The sequence below is a fragment of the Myotis davidii genome, unplaced genomic scaffold (genome assembly GCF_000327345.1).
Source record: "Myotis davidii unplaced genomic scaffold, ASM32734v1 scaffold266, whole genome shotgun sequence".
In the NCBI taxonomy this organism is placed as follows: domain Eukaryota; kingdom Metazoa; phylum Chordata; class Mammalia; order Chiroptera; family Vespertilionidae; genus Myotis; species Myotis davidii.
In genome coordinates this window covers 3,375,948-3,393,115 of record NW_006300032.1, presented here as the reverse complement: position 1 = coordinate 3,393,115, position 17,168 = coordinate 3,375,948, and the positions used below count along the sequence as shown (strand labels likewise).

The following is a 17,168-nucleotide window of genomic DNA, read 5'->3' as shown; positions in this document are numbered from 1 at the left end:
TTAAAACATTTTGAAATTATAATATATATATATATTATATCTATACTAGAGCCTGGTGCACGAATTTGTGCACTAGTGGGGTCTCTTGGCCTGGTCTGCGGGTTCAGGCTGAAACTGGCTCTCCGACATCCCCTGAAGGGTCCCAGATTGCGTGAGGGCACAGGCCAGGCTGAGGGACCCCACCGGTGAATGATCGGGCCCGGGAAGGGATGCGGAAGGTTGGCAAGCTGGGGAGGGACTGCGGGAGGACTCCAGGGCGTATCTGGCCCATCTCCCTCAGTCCCAATCAGCCAGACCCCAGCAGGAAGCTAACCAACCGGTTGGAACATCTGACCCGTGGTGGTCAGTGCACGTCATAGCGACTGGTTGACTGGTTGACTCTCTGCCCCCTGGTGGTCAATGCATGTCATAGTGAGCGGTTGAGCGGCCTTAGCATATTATGTTTTGATTGGTTGAATGGATGACCAACCAATGGACACTTAGCATATTAGGCTTTTATTATATAGGATAGGATAATACACACTTGTACACATGTATAAACATACACATATGTATAAACATTTGTTGAAAAATGTTTGGAAAGGTATAACCAGAATTTTAAGTAGATTACTGATGTGTGGGATTTCACACATACTTTTTTTTTTATCTTTTTTAATTGAGTTATAATTTAACAACACCACCTTAAGTCTTTCTTAACAGAACTGTAACTTCCTCTTACCACAGCTGGCATTTTATCAGCTATTGAAATGTTCTGTTTAATACTGGACTGTCCTAAGGAACTGTGGTCGCAAGAAAGTTTACTTTACAGTTTTTTTCTTTTCACTTAAAAAAAATATATTTTTGTTTGTTTGTTTTGTTTTGTTTTCGGGCAGATTGAAAATCCCAGGCGTTTTGCAAAGTAGACGGGTCACCTTAGGGGCAACCTTTACCCACTCAAAAATTCATCTCACATTAGCAGTGAGAATTCGGGCATCACCCCGAATCGTTATTTTCCTTACTCATAAGTTTAAGGCATTATATATATATATGTTTTTATTCATCTTTTTCCGAGAGAGAGGGAGATAGAAATATTGATGAGAAAGAAACATTAATCAGCTGAATCCTGCACGCCCCCTACTGGGTATCAAGCCTGCAACCTAGGCATGTGCCCTGACCAGGAATCAACCAGCGAACTCTTAATGCACAGGACAACACTCAATCCACTGAGCCACACCGGCCAAACTCTTTCACTTTTTATCTTTTCCCTATACTTCTTCACTTCTAGCTATCATGTTATTATGCTTTTCTGTGTACAAGTCTTAATCTGCTCACTTAATAAAATTTAAGACTTAAAAATAGCTATCACATATACACACTTCCTATATTTTTGGGCTCTCTGGGTTATTGTTCCTCTCAAAAGTCAGATTCCTCTAAGTACGTACAATATTGCCATAGTAAATACATACCATATCTGTTGTTAAGTGAATTATTTAACTAAATTATTAAAACATTATATTTGATTCCCAAGTTATATATGGGATATATTCCTGAAAAAAAAAGCAATATAATTTAACTTGAAATTATATAATCTTAAGGTTTTGGGAGGGAGATTAGATAATCTAGGACCAAGACTCGGTAACTATTTCATCCAAAAGAAATATTTAAGTGCAAGTTACAATAGAATAGCTTTTTCTAAACATTAACTCAAAGTATAATTTAATAAAATTCCAAATTAACAAGGAGGTGAGAGAGAAGTACAAAGCAGAGATAGGAGATTATCTAGAATTAGCCCTGTCCCTCCCATGCCTTGCTACTGGAGGCATACAGGGAAGTTCTGTGGGTTAGAAATCCGCTGTGTGGTGGGGTGAGCATATGGATCTTTGAGTCAGTCAGATTTGAGGTGAAAGGCTGGCTCCTCCATTTGCTAGTCATGCAATACAGGAAATGATACCTATCTTTTGGAGATGTTCAGAGGATTAAATGAAAGTGTCTGGAAATGCTCTTGGCACATAATTAGTGCTCAAAGAAATTCTATATAATAAAAGCCCAATATGCTAAGTATCCGGTCATCCGTTCAACCAATCAAAGCCTTATATGCTAATGATATGCTAAGGCCACTGAACTGCTCACTATGATGTGCACTGACCACCAGGGGGCAGACACTCCGACTGGTAGGTTGCTGCTGGAGTCAAGCCAATCGGGATTAAGCAAGATGGGCTGGACACTCCCTGGAGCCCTCCTGCAGTCTCTCCCCGGCTGGCCAACCTCCTGTGTCCCTCCCTGGCCCCGATTGTGCACCAGTGGGGTCCCTCAGCCTGGCCTGCACCCTTTTGCAATCTGGGACCCCTCCGGGGATGGCAGTTTCAGCCTGATCTGAGGCTGGTGTACGAATTCATGCACCAGGCCTGTAGTAACAGATATTTTAAATGAGAATATTAATAATTTCCTAATTTAAAACATAAGTACCATAGGGAGAGTTAAGATAGCCATTATTTATGCCTTACCTGACATAATTATAAGAATATAATTATGTGCTTAAAGCTACTAAGGAGCTTTGTGAATGGGAGTTCTTATTGCCCTGTCAAGGTGAGGTGGGGGAAGTGTACCTTGTAAATATAGTGCAGCATGAACCAGAACAGCAGATGTACTAGGCAAAGTTGAATATATCTTTTTATTCAAATCTATAACCATGTGACCATTTCCACTTCAATTCAACCTATATTTTCTTCCAAACTATTATATTTTATCTACATATTTGTTAGAAGTTATTTCTGAGGAAGATAGCACAATGTAGTAGAAAAAGAGGTATAATTTAAGATCTTGGATATACCATTACTAGCTATTGTTATATTTAATCTCTTATAAAGTCACTAAATCTCCCTGAGCTGTTGTTTCTTCACTCATAAAACATATTGTTATGAGGTTTAGAAATCAATATATGCAAGGCTGTTCACATAGTGCCTGGCCATTTCAATCACTCAAGTTCCCTTCCTTTTTTCATTCACATATATGTTCCTCAAATTTTATACTTAGTACCATATTACTATACATACATACTCTTGATGGTGTTTGCAATTTATTTTGAATAATAAAAAATATTATTTTATGTGTGAATGTGTAGAGAGAGAGAAATAAAGGAAATATGCCGAAGTTTTAACAATTGGTAAATCTAGATGAAGAGTATATGGGTGTTCATCGTACTATTCTTTGAATTTTTCTGTTGGTTAGTCATTTTCAAAATAGAAACATTTGAGAAAGTCAGCTGTAAAATAAGATACTTAAAACATTTCTTACTAATACCTTCTAATAAATGTGACATTTGATATACTGTTTAATTGTAATATAAGTTAAATAGCTTTAACAGGAAAGTGGCCTTTAATTGGTTGACATTTGATATACTGTTTAATTGTAATATAAGATAAATAGCTTTATTATATTGCATTAACAGGAAAGTGGCCTTTAATTGGATTGTAGTAAACATAGACTCTTAACAAAGCAGCAGATACAGAAATACCTTTTATCTTTGTCACATTTACTCTCGTGGGATTTGCCTTTATATAGTAAGTGTCTTAACTTTGGTATGGTTGATGGACTTTTTTGATCCTTATGTTTATTAGCATAGAGAGTCTCAGGAGCAGATAATTCTCTTTCTTCCCCTTCCCCATAAAAAAAGGTCAGGCAGAGTAAACAGATAGTATAGCTGAATATGTACTCTGTCTCAAACCTTTCATTTCAACTTTACCTAGTCCCCCTTACCCACAAAAAAAGGTCAGTCAAAGTAAATAGATAAGAAATGTGGCTGAAGGTGAGCTCATATGCAACTTCAGATGATCATTTTACCTCATGTTTAAGATAGTTGTTGTAATTCCTTTACATTTGTTTATCAAATCACCAGAAATCATGTGGCTAATGATATGATACTATTTGCAGGAACTGTGAATTTTTAAATGATCAAAGAGTGATTTAATATTCCGTATCTTTCCGTTATCTTAGATATAAATGTCTTTGTAACGCATCACAGTTTTTGCTTTTTGACAGAGGTTCACTAGACTTTACCACTGATAATAGGAAAGCATCTTAACGTAGTTGTCTTAGTTTTCTTTTTTAAGAATGAGAATATATGCATTCACATATTTATTTAATTCTGTTTTTTTTTTAAATATATTTTATTGATTTTTTACAGAGAGGCAGGGGGAGGGATAGAGAGTTAGAAACATTGATGAGAGAGAAACATGGGTCAGTTGCCTCCTGCACACTCCCTACCTGGGATGTGCCGGCAACCAAGGTTCATGCTCTTGACCAGAATCGAACCTGGGATCTTTCATTCCATAGGCTGACACTCTAAATTTAATTCTTCTAAGGATATTTTTTGTACTGAATATACTTAATAAAAACACATTGCCTGATTACAGGGTAGGACTTGTCTGTTTCATTGTTTTGTCCCTAGCATCTGGGACATGGATATACCAAATACATTTGTTTATAAATGTGAGTGAATTTAAATTATATAAAAAATGTTGATACTCTTTGGTCACTGACTGTAAAAGCCTGCAAATGGCCCAGCCAACATGGCTCAATGGTTGAGCATCGACCTATGAACCAGGAGGTCATGGTTCAATTCCCCTCAGTGCGCCAACATGGCTCAATGGTTGAGCATCACTGTGGGGCATGCAGGATGCAGCTGATCAATGATTCTCTCTCATCATTGGTATTTCTCTCTCTCCCTCTCCCTTCCTCTCTGAAATGAATAATAATATTTATTTTTTAAAAGCCTGCAAATGATTATATTTTAATATGGTTTTCACTATGTATTTAAAGTAGTCATCACTAAAACTGAATTAAAGTGGAAAGTCCTGTTGGGATAAGAAAATGGTATTTTTCACGGAGAAAACTTGCTGTTCTATTGTTTAAATCAATATTGACTAGATTGCAACATTTTAGTATTTAATAAATTTGGAACCATATGATTGATATCCTGATTGTTAACTAAAGTTACAGATAGATATTATTTTTCCACAACTAATTATAATATGTAATTTACTGATAAATCTCTATGAGCTTCATTTACCTAATGTTTAAGATATTTGTATGTATGAAGCAGTAACTCCTGAGTTTATTACGTTGGGTTTTTTTTTTAATATGTTCCAAAAGAGTTTTTCCATTGACTTGTTTAAATTAGAAAATTCTTGTGATGATTATTGCAATCCTGGAAGATCTTTTGATGAAGTGAAACGTAATTTTGCAAGTTAAATGCCAGGTGAAAAATGAAAATAATTTCCCATAAAATGAAACAACATGCATTAATTAGAAAGAAACTTGTAAGACTTTTATTTTCTTCTTGTAAGACATTTGATTTTAAGTACCTTGGTTTATAATTGCAGAATATTTTCAGAATTATTTAGTATTAACAGTGTTCTTTAAGAATCAAACCAAATCTGTGTCTAATTCACACCCTAATGCAAGCACATGAGGAATGTTAAGCCTGAGGTTAATGCCATGTAAGTCACTGCTTTGAACTTTGAATTGTGCTGATTAGTCCCAACAGAAAATTTATGGAGTTTGTCAGTTAATTTGCATTATAATTTTTAAAAAATTCTCTGTGCAGTTTCAATAAGACAACTGTGGGTTTTGTTGTATATATTTCCTAATGTAGATATTGCTTTGCCTCATCTTCCATAGTAAAAAGTAAAAAGATAATATCTGAAAATGAACATAATCAGTGAATTCTCTGAGCATATTATTCCAAAATACAGAGTAAAAAAATGAGAAGAAACAGCTAAAAGAATTTAAAGTGATTGCCTCTGAGGTGAAAGATCGAGGGAACATGGCTCGAAGCTGCTGTTCTTTGTTACAAGCCTGTAGAATTAGTGGACGCAGATCTGTTCAAGTGTAGTTTTTAAGAAGGTACTTGAGTAGAACCTCAGTGTTTCCCTCTCCTAGTTATTTACAAACATTGTGAGCCTCTTTATTTCGATCAACTGGGTATTACCTGTCAGTTGTCAGTAATTTACTTTGTCCCCTAAGAATTCAGGGATAAATAATTCATCCTGTATGCCTGTCCTGAAACTCCAACCTAGAGTGGCAACACTAAATAAATATTCTGATATTGAATTCTTCAAGATTTGACCTAATGGAATAAACCATACAGAGAATAAAATCATGGTTATTAATCTGTTTTCATCTTAAATAAAATTCAGCAGAGTCCCTTATCTTTCTTCATTATATATTTTAGGACATGTGTGAGCACACCTGTGTACACTCCCGTGTGAAACAGAAACCATCTTGAGCTAGCTTAAATAAAAAATGGAAACTGTTTCTTAGGCTCTGGGCTCCCTTTGCCCCAGGGCAGTGGTGCAGCAGGGCCTAGGCAAGGTACTGGAACTGCTTTCTCTGAGTTCCTGCTTCATCAGTAACTTTCATTTTCTTCTTTCTACAGACTGATCTTTTTTTCTCCCCAAGCTTTCACGTCCAATCACCAGAAAGTAAACAGACTTGTGTATTCTGCTCTGTGTCTGTTTTTCTTTCTTCACCTTAGTTGATGTCTGTCTTCTTCTCCCCACCACTGTATCCATCTTCCAATGAGGAGAGAGTTGTAAAATAAGAGTTCCTTGTGTGCTGTGCTGACATTTCACAACCTGATACCCCGAGTGCTTTTATTCATAAATGCTCAGCTGCAGAGATGAGAACATTAAGTATTTCATGGTAACATTGCTAATCAAGACCAAAGCACAGGCAGGTTGCTGCTGTAAGTTTAACGTTCTTCTACATTTAGGTGTGGAGCTTAAACCTCATCTGATCACATTATCCTCTGAACTTTGTGAAATGATCTTTTGCTCTAGGTAGCCACGTTCTGGTGCCAGTTACAGTTCAGCTGCACATAGACTATTCTCGTGCATGAGATCATGATACTATTACATGAGTGAAGTTCTTACCATATTGTTTGGAAAAAAAGTTACCATATTTATTGGAAAAAAAAGTTCATGGTTCTTCATTTGTGCCAAAAGCAGTAAACAAACTCTATGGGAGTTTTTTTCCCTTCATCTCTTTTTGTTGAGGTGTGTCATTCTTCAGAAAGCAATCCTGCATCCTTGTGGATCACAGCCATAAATGCCCCCAGAACAAGCCTTCCATCAGCTAATGGTTTTCTATAATTTGTCAAAGGTACTCTAGGCTTTGTGGTACATGGTTCCTGGACTTAATGTTTATTGTGATGAAGTGGAGTCAGCCCTTCCACTGATCTAATTAAAATTTTAATTGAAATATGAATAATTCATTTTGCTGGATAAGCTTAAGTTTAGAATTTTATTATATTTAACCTTGAAAGTTTATAAATATGGTTTGGTTTCTGGATATTTGCTATTGAGTGTTCTAAAAGTCATCTTTGAAAATTGTTCAGTAATTCTTCAAAATTAATCATATATTCAGGCAATTAGTGTTTTCCTATTTTAAACTTTGTTATTACCAGTTCCAAAACTAAAACACAAGCACCTTTCCAACCCAATCATGTAAATAAATGAGCATTAACATTCACTAAATATTTTTGAGTTAATAAATGAAAGTTTAGCCCTTTACAAAATTTTGCTTGTTTACAATTTCTATTTTTAACCTCCTCCGAAAGCAATACAGATGATAAAGTCATAAGCCCATGATATACTCAGAGGGAATTCACTTTTAAAGGATAGAAATCTCTGAGGTTACAAAGAGAGCCAGTCACTTGAGTGATACCTAAGTTAGGAGGAGACAGTAAAGTAGATGAGAGGATATAGTAAGTGCATATAAAAAAAAATAGAATAGAGAAGGGATAATTTCTGAACTCCTTGCTACAGGAGTGCGTATTTATTCTACTCATAATTTCCTTAGGGTATTGGTTTTGAATGTAAGTTGGCACACTAATGGGATCTTGGCATGGACTTTGGCTTATGGGATTTCCTATGTAGTTTGAGGAGTCAGGGGGAAGCCTAACTTGGTCCAGGTCCATTTGAACTTTCAGGTTGTTAATCAAAGCTTCCTAACGAATCCCAGATCCTGCCGTCTATATTCCAGATTCACTGTCATGGCCCAGATCTAGAGAAAAAAGTGAATGGCAGCATCTTTCAGCAGAAAAAGTACTGGACATGATGCCAGTAGTCTGTGCTTTAGGGCTGCCATTTATTTGCTTTGTCACCATGGATTGCTTAATTTCCTTGAGCAATTATCCTCATCTCTGAAATGAGAATGATTACAGTAGTCCCCCCCTTAACCATTGGGGATACATTCCAAGACCCCTAGAGGATGCCTGAAACCTTGGCTAGTACTGAATCCTATAGTATATATAACTTAAGTTGTTTCTTATGCATACATATCTTTTTACTTAAATAAAGCACTTTATGACTTTTTTTGGCATATCCGAATTGCCAGCATCACTATTCTTGCACTTTGGGGCCATTATTAAGTAAAATGAAGGTTACTTGAATACAAGTGGCTGCCATACAGCAACAGTGGATCTGATAACCTAGAGCGCTACTAAATGACTAGTGGATGGGGAGCATAAACTGTGTGGATACACTGGACAAAGGGATGATTCACATCCTGAGTGGGACAGCCGGGAGAAAGTATGAGCTATCATCACGCTACTCAGAAGGGTGTACAATTAAAAACATGAATTGTTTATTTCTGGAATTTTCCATTTAATATTATATGATCACAATTGGCTGTGGGTTACTTAAACTACTGATAGGTGTGGACTACTGTATACCCTTTTTATCTTACCTTGAAATTTTTTTATGCTTTTCCAAAGCAATAATAAAAGGGTACTATAATAATAAAAGGGTACTATGCTAATTAGGCTGGATGTCTTCCGGATGTCATTCTGGATGTCCTTCCTGATGAAGCTGGGGCCAGAGGGAAGCCAGCCCAGGTCCCAGGTGCCTGTGGGCAGCTGGAGGAGGGAAGCATCCTGGGTCCCGGTTGCCTGCCGGCAGCTGGAGGAGTGAAGCCTGGGTCCCGGATGCCGGAGGGAAGCTGGTGCCAGCAGCCAGGGGAAGGAAGGCCTACTCTTGCATGAATTTTTGTGCATCGAGCCTCTAGTATAAGATAATGGGGAAGACTATGCACACTGTCAAAGTCTTTCTTGCTGAGGATGGACTGGGTAATGTGAGAACCAAGTTTTGGATCATCTTTGTTCTTCATTATTGGGAAACTGGAGCTAACACTAATACTTATTTGTTCAGCAGCTTTTTATCCTAGTCTGCTAAGTTAAATTATATGAAATAATAGTGTTACTTTTCCTGTGAAACTATTTGCCTGTCTTTTGCTTCTAATGTATTTGTCCCTTCCCAAAGTTTTGCCTTTGTTAGTGGTTAGAGCCACAATCAAGTGATAATTCTAACCAGTAACAACTGTCTGGATCAGTGGTTCTGAAAGTTTGGCCCTAGGACCAGCAACGTGAGCATCACCTGGGAACTTGTTTCTAAATTAAGTTCTCCAGCCACACTGCATATGTCTGTATTCATGCTCAGCAAGCTCTTCAGGTGATTCCGATGCAAACTTAAGTTTGAAAACTGTTTAGATCAGTGATTCTCAATAAACGGGTAATGCCTCCTACCCAGGTCAGAGCTTCCCAACCTTGGCTGCGTATTACCTTCACCCAATTTTTGCACCTTTCAATTTCCATGATGTACTCCAGGCCAATTAAAATTTCTCGGGGAGCATTCACACATCAGTATTTTTAAAAATACTGTCAAGGTTGAGAATCACTGCCTTTTTCTCTCCTTTCCCCTTCTTCCTGAAATCACTATTGTTTCTAATGGGAATTTATCTAATCTGTATGTATCCTATATAATAAAAGGCTAATATGCAAATTGACCAAACAGCAGAACAACCAGTTGCTGTGATGCGCACTGATCACTAGGGGGCAGATGCTCAACACAGAAGCTGCCCCCTGGTGGTCAGTGCATTCCCACAGGGGTAGCGCCACTCAGCCAGAAGCCAGGCTCATGGCTAGTGAATGCAGCAGCAGTGGTGGGAGCCTCTCCCACCCAGCAGCAGCATTAAGGATGTCTGACTGCCAGCTTAGGCCCACTCCCTGGGAGGTGGGGAATGGGCGTAAGCCTGCAGTTGGACATCCACTGAGGGTTCCCAGACTGCAAGAGGGTACAGGCTGGGCTGAGGGACTCCTCCCAAGTGCACAAATTTTGTGCACCAGGCCTCTGGTGTTATATAAGGGTGAGAACCACTGCTTTCCATGGTGTTTCCAAGCCTATCAACATTTCTTGGGAAGAGGTTCCTGGATTTTATACTGATCTACACAATCAGAATTTTTTAGGAAAAAATTTCTCAGCAAACCTGAGGAATGTGTCTTTTCTGAATATCTGATATAATGAGCCTTGGTCCATCATTTGGGAACCAGGTCTATAGGTGATTTAAAAGTTATCTTGTGAGGTTGGCCTTCATTATTTATTTATCTTATCCATAATATGCTTATTTATTTTTTAATCATTCATGAAACATTCTTGGACTATCCATGTGTCAGATCCTTTTATATATGCAAAAAATACAAAGAATAGAATACTGTCCCTGAGTGTAAGGAATTTAGTGACTTTTAGAGGAAAATAGATAGATGAATAAATAATTTAAATAGTAAATAAACAAATGCATCATTCTTGGTATCTTCTGTTCCATTAATCATTTTTATTTCTTTAGGCCTATTAATTTTTCTGCTTAAATATATCTCTAATCCATCCACAACCTTTCCTTATCATCACTGTGCCACCTAACATCCAAGCTGCTATCATCCCTTTTTAGACCACTGGTAGCCACATACCCACTCTTAAGCCCTCAAATCCATTCTTCTCTCAGTGGCCAGAGAGACTTTTAAAAGTCAAAGCTGACTATACTACATGTGGTTATACTGTAAGGCAGTGGTTCTCAACCTTCTGGCCCTTTAAATACAGTTCCTCATGTTGTGACCCAACCATAAAATTATTTTTGTTGCTACTTCATAACTGTAATGTTGCTACTGTTATGAATCATAATGTAAATATCTGATATACAGGATGGTATTAGGCGACCCCTGTGAAAGGGTCGTTCGACTGCCAAAGGGGTCGCAATCCATAGCTTGAGAACCACTGCTGTAAGAGAACTCCCTATACTATCTTCACAGTTCTTCTGCAAATTTGAAACCATTACGGTGGAATGATCAGATCAACCGGTTGATACGACGCGCAGTTACCATCGGGGGCAGACGCTTAATGCAGGAGCTGCCTCCTGGTGGTCAGTGCATTCCCACAGGGGGAGCGTCGCTCAGCCAGAAGCCAGGCTCACAGCTGGCAAGCATAGCGACGGTGGCGGGAGCCTCTCCCACCTCCGCAGCAGCGCTAAGGATCAGCAAGCAGAGCAGTAAGGAGCAGTGAGCAGGCGGGCAGTAAGGAGCGAGCGGTCCCAGACTGTGAGAGGGTGCAGGCTGGGCTGAAGGACCCTTCCCCTCACCAGTGTATGAATTTTGTGCACCGGGCCTCTAGTTCTAAAATAAAGAAGTAGTTTATTTTTAAAAAATTTTAAGAAGGCAGAATGGAGTATATAAACCTTCTGCTTAAAACTCACTGGTGTGTGTGTGCGTGTTTACACTTAAGAGAAAAATTCCCAATTCTTCACATGGCCTACAAGACCTCTGTGATCTGGTCCTGTTTGCCTTGTGTAACACTCTCCTCTTCTCTTGCCCCAGTCCAATGGCCTCTCAATCACAAACCATCAGGCTCCTTGCTGACAAGAGACAAGCTGCCATCTTTGCACTCCACCTGGTGAACTCAGCCTTCAGTTCAGTGTCACTTTAGGACAACATTCTTACATCATCCTGTGTTGTTTTGGGGGCAGCCGTCAATTGCAGTTACATTTGTGTTTTTGTTGTGTTTTGTTTTTTAATGTCCATCTATCTCATGGAATTAGGAGCTGCAGGAGGGCTGTGACCACGTGTCTCTTGCTTTTGGTGCTTATTAGCACAGTAGCAGGCACATTTTAGCACTCACAAATTGTTGTATGAATGAGTAATTAAATGAGGAGAAAACAAGCAGTTGTGACATTTTTTGCTCACCACTAGAGAATGCTACATAGCCAAGCAATGCAAATAGAGATAATTATAAGATTGCAACTCGCTTAAAAATTTTAAAAACACAACTAAAGTTAAAGTGCATGTAAGGCATTGCAAAGTAGCCAAAACTTTTCCCCAACTTTTATAGTTAGGAAAGACTTAGGAAGAATTACTAACATGTAGTTAGTGAACAGGAAAGGAAACTGAAAAGTATTTTAAACCTTCTACTGAATTCATGTACTGGCTAAATTTTAAAAGTGTTTGTATAGAGATTTCAAATTGCATTTGGGTAAAGTAAAAAAGTGATTTTAGCTTCATTTTTGAAATTGTTTTGATGCTTTATGTAACACAGTGCTACATACTTGCTTTGCTAAAGAACTGTGAGTCAGAAGGCAAAAAGGGATTTAACCAAGACACTATACTATGATGAATTTTTCTCTCTACCTCTCCAATTTAAATGAAAAATGTTCCTACAGTTAAGTAATATTTTTAATCATTGGAAGCCTGTCCAGTGTATTTACTTCCCATGATAGAGCTTAAATAGTCAGTGATTTCATCAGCAAAGAGACAAAAAGGCACCAAGTAGTATATATGCTGCACCAAAAAACCATCATTTAAAAATGATGTGCCTTATTTGACTGCTTAATGATATATGCAGCCTGACTTCTTAGTGATAAAAAGGAGCTCATTTTACTTGTATGATAGGCACACGAAGGCCCTCAGATATGTAGAACTTATGGGACCCTTGAGTCCAGAAAAAGATTGCGAAGAGAGACCTTGCCAATTCCCTATTTGCAAACGTGAGAAAACCTGGTGAAATGCTCACTTTCTTCCTGCTACTTCCTCCTTACAACTCACCCCTTCCTGGTGGAATTGAATGATGACACACAGAAAAATCTTGAACTATACACATCAAACTGTTGACCATGGTTGCCATTTAAAGAGTGGAAATGAATAAATGTAAAATAAATACATTTATTTTATTTCTTTTGTTATTATTCCTTTTGTGATTTAAAAATAAAGTTTATAGACATTAACTTTTGATTTTCTCAACTATTTAACTTGTGCAATTTACTGTATTTGACTTGATACTTTTGATTAGATATTTCAGTTTACTGAAAAATATAATAAAATTATAAATAAATATAAATATTGAATTTTTCTTATTTTACTGGCTCCTGATCTCCTTGAGGTTAAAAATATAGAAGCTTAGATTCTCTATATTTAGCAAATTCTCTCAGGGAAAAAGCTGCCTTCATTGTTCCATATCCTGCTCTGGGTTTCAGACATCATTCTAGTTTTTACTTGAATGTTCCTCACTGATGCTTTTATGAAGTTCTGTGGTAGTTGTTTGTTTTCACAGTTTACCTAGCAAATTTAATTGTTTTCAGGAAGAATATTGGCCTAGGTTCTTAGTCAGCCATTCTGCTGGAAATGAACCTCTCATAATGTTTGCACCACATATATACCTATACTTTGTGTATTACATAATTTGTCAGAGCTGTGAAATGATGTAATAAACAATCGTGCTTGTATGTCATTCACTAAATTAACTTTCCCTTCACCAAATAGTATCCTTAGAGTTTTAGCATGTTTTTTTTTGTTTTTTAATTTAGCTTTTTTTAGTTGTAGAAAAACATACATAACATGAACTTTACAATTTTAACCAATTTTTAAGTGTACAGTTCACTATCATTAAGAACATTTACATTTTTTGCAACCATCACCACTCTTCATCTCTAGAACTTTTCTCATTTTCTAAACCTGAAACTCCATACTTCTTAAAATCTATTTTGTCTGATGCCCCAGATTTTTTTTTTTCATTTCCATTTGCATGAAATACCTTTTTCCATTCCTTTACTAGTCTATGTGTGTCTTTCCCTCTGAGGTGGGTCTCTTGTAGAGAGCCCACATGGGTCTTGTTTTTTCTTGTGTGTTTTTTTAAGTCTTTATTGTTAAAAGTGTTACATTAAGTCTCCTTTTCCCCCCATTGACCTCTCCCCAGCCGTCCCTACCACCCAGCACATCCCTCCTTCCCCCTGCCCCAGTCTGTGTACATTGGTTATGCTCATAGTTAGCATTTATTTTATTTGATGAGTTCTTTGCAAAATGCAAATAAATAAGTATTGATATTTTTTCCCAGGTTAAAATTATGATGGGTGTGACTATAGTGTGGAATTGTAGCCTTGACTGCCCACGGAGCTACCTATTAGACAAATTTACATTGAGTTTGTGAATCTACTCTCTGCCCTCCTGCATGTGCAACTTCTCGTACCGCACTTTCCAGCTAAAATTGGACGGCTTCACACATGTGTCCTTATTAAGCATCCTAATTTTCATAAGGCTCACCTCTCTTGTCCTCAGTGCAGCCTTATCCTTAACAGGTTTAAATAAGAAAATAACAACAAAACTGCATTTCAGGAACAGGTCAGGAGGGAATAAATGAATCCTTATTGCTTTTTATTATCTATAATAATAAAAGCGTAATATGCTCATTGGACCGGACAGCCGAACAACCTTTCAGATGTCCTTCCGGAAGAAGCCACGGCAGCGGGGGCTGAGGCAGAGGCAGTTAGGGACGATCAGGCATGCAGGCAGAGTGGTTAGGGGCGATCAGGCAGGCAGGCGAGTGGTTAGGGGCGATCAGGCAGGCAGGCAAAAGTTAGGGGCAATCGGGTTGGCAGGGGAGAAGTTAGGCGTCGATCAGGCTGTCAGGGGAGTGATTAGGGGGTGATCACAGGCAGGCAGGTGAGCAGTTAGGGGCGATGAGACAGGCAGGCGAGTGGTTGGGGCAATGAGGCAGGCAGGCAAAGTGGTTAGAGGCCATGAGACAGGCAGGCAGGCCAGTGATTAGAAGCCAGCAGTCCCGTATTACGAGAAGAATGCCCTACTGGATCGGGCCCAAACTGGCAGTAGGACAGTCCTTGAGGGGTCCCGGGTTGCGAGAGAGTGCAGGCCAGGCTGAGGGCCCCCTTCCCATGCATGAATTGTGTGCTCCGGGCCTCTAGTCCTTAAATAGTTCAGAAGGAAACCAGTTTTTATGATTTGTCTAAAGAGCACTTATCCTACCAATTTTACTGAAATAAAATCTAAATCCCAAATGAAGTCAGAGAGCTGATTACCTGGATTTAATTGACCTCCCCATAGAATGATTCCACCAAACTGCTCTTTGGGGTGACTCATGAGTAGCAGCCCATGAAACAGCATCTCTGTGTTTCCCTAAGAAATGTTCAGGGAGTTCATTACATAAGCATTGCATTTCTGCTCCATAGACTCCCAAGGGTGAATTTCCTTCTGAGTTCCAAGAGTAATTTGGTTGTAGACATTATGAATTGAGGGATCTCTTGTGTCTCCCTTTTTCCTTTGGCTACTGGAAAGCTTAGCATCCTGAGAGGTCCTCCCCTGCCAATCATACACAACTTCATGGAATATAACTTTGTTTATAAATATTACAGATTTGAATTTACTCTCCCGCCCTTACTTTTCCTTTAACTCAGTTTTTTTCCATATTAAATACATATTTTTAAAACTTTTGAATACTTTTGGATTATAGTGGGTATATACAAAGTCATTTGATTATTGTTTCAGATATTGCAAATCAGTATATAACCACATTTTAGAAATGAAATTATACAATTACATATTTACTTTTGCTTATATAAACATTATCAAGAGCTAGAAAATTAGATTGCAGTAAAATTCACTGTCTCTAGACCCAAAGGAACAAATATGCAAAGACAGTAGAGACCATTATTATGATTTCTGAGAAGGACTGCAGCTTAGCTTGCTCCCTCATTTGTTTGAATGGGCAGATTTTCAAAAGTAGTCACTCTCCTTAAATATTTTGCAGATTTCAGTAATCTGACAAATGAGCTATTTATTCATTGTTTCTCTGGTACCACACAGTAGAGTATCCATAGCAGCAATCCTTTTCAGACATAATAAGACCACTCTGTATTTATTAGGAAAATAATACCGCCAGGTTAAACAAACTGACTGCTGGTTTTGTGTATTTACTCTCTTACAAAGAGATCTGCTAAGCCCTCAGCGTGTTCTGTGTTGTGCATCATTATAGAGGCTGAGCTGGAATATGACTCTATGATTCTGAATGTGCCATTTTTTATGGTGTATTTAAAATAAGAAAGAGGATGAGCAAATAAAGCTTTACAAATAAAGTGCTATTTTGTGTATTGAAACTAGGGCCAAACTCTTCTCTGAACAGTGGAAATCAGATATATCATGGTAAATATTACCACTCCCCGTCTATAGAGGATAAATAGAATACTTAATATTGGCCCAGGAAAACACATTTCCGTTTTTCTTGACTTGAGAAATTACATTGACATGGAATCTATAAGAAGGGCTGTGCTTCAGAAAAAAAGAAAAAGATAGTTTCAGAATTACAGAGATATTTTTATAAGGGAACAGATTCTTTTTTAAGAATTTGAATTGCTATTGAAATGTTAATTAAACCTAAGATCTTTTCATGTCAGAAATGAAATAGTATTTAAAATTGCAAAATGTCAGAGTGCATCTATTCCAATATTCTTATTTTACAGCAGCGAATGCTTTTAGAAATTGCTAAAAAAAAAAAAGCCTGATGTTTCTCATCTCAAATGTCCATGTGCAATATAAAAAAAATTAACTAACACTTGTGAAGTTTCACCCTACAAGGTATACACTAATGGGAGTATAATCATTGTTTACAGGGTAGATTGATTACTAATCCCATTTGTTATATACCGTATTTGCCGGCGTATAAGACGACTGGGCGTATAAGACGACCCCCTAACATTTCCACTCAAAATAGAGTTTGTTATATACTCGCCGTATAAGACTACCCCCTCTTCCGCACACCTTCCACACACCAAATAAAAGGTAAAACAATATCAGATTTGATTTTAACATTTTAATTTATATTCAAATGCTTATGACATGCAGGAAAACTGTCACAAGGCTGTATGTAATCAAACATATACATAAAACAGTGCAAGTTTATTACCGGTAAACATACCGGTAATTCACTAAAGAAAACACACTCTATAGACTGGTACCGTAGATGCTTCTCAGGAACACAGGCAAGCAGCCCACAACCTAGAGGGACTGTCAATGATAGAAGAAAGAT

General features: G+C 37.8%; 1 protein-coding gene across 1 annotated transcript in view; it reads left to right on the top strand.

The window, feature by feature from the left end:
• Positions 1–17,168, top strand: part of PEX7 (peroxisomal biogenesis factor 7) — a 75,116-nt gene that overhangs the window by 34,810 nt on the left and 23,138 nt on the right. The window lies entirely within an intron of this gene.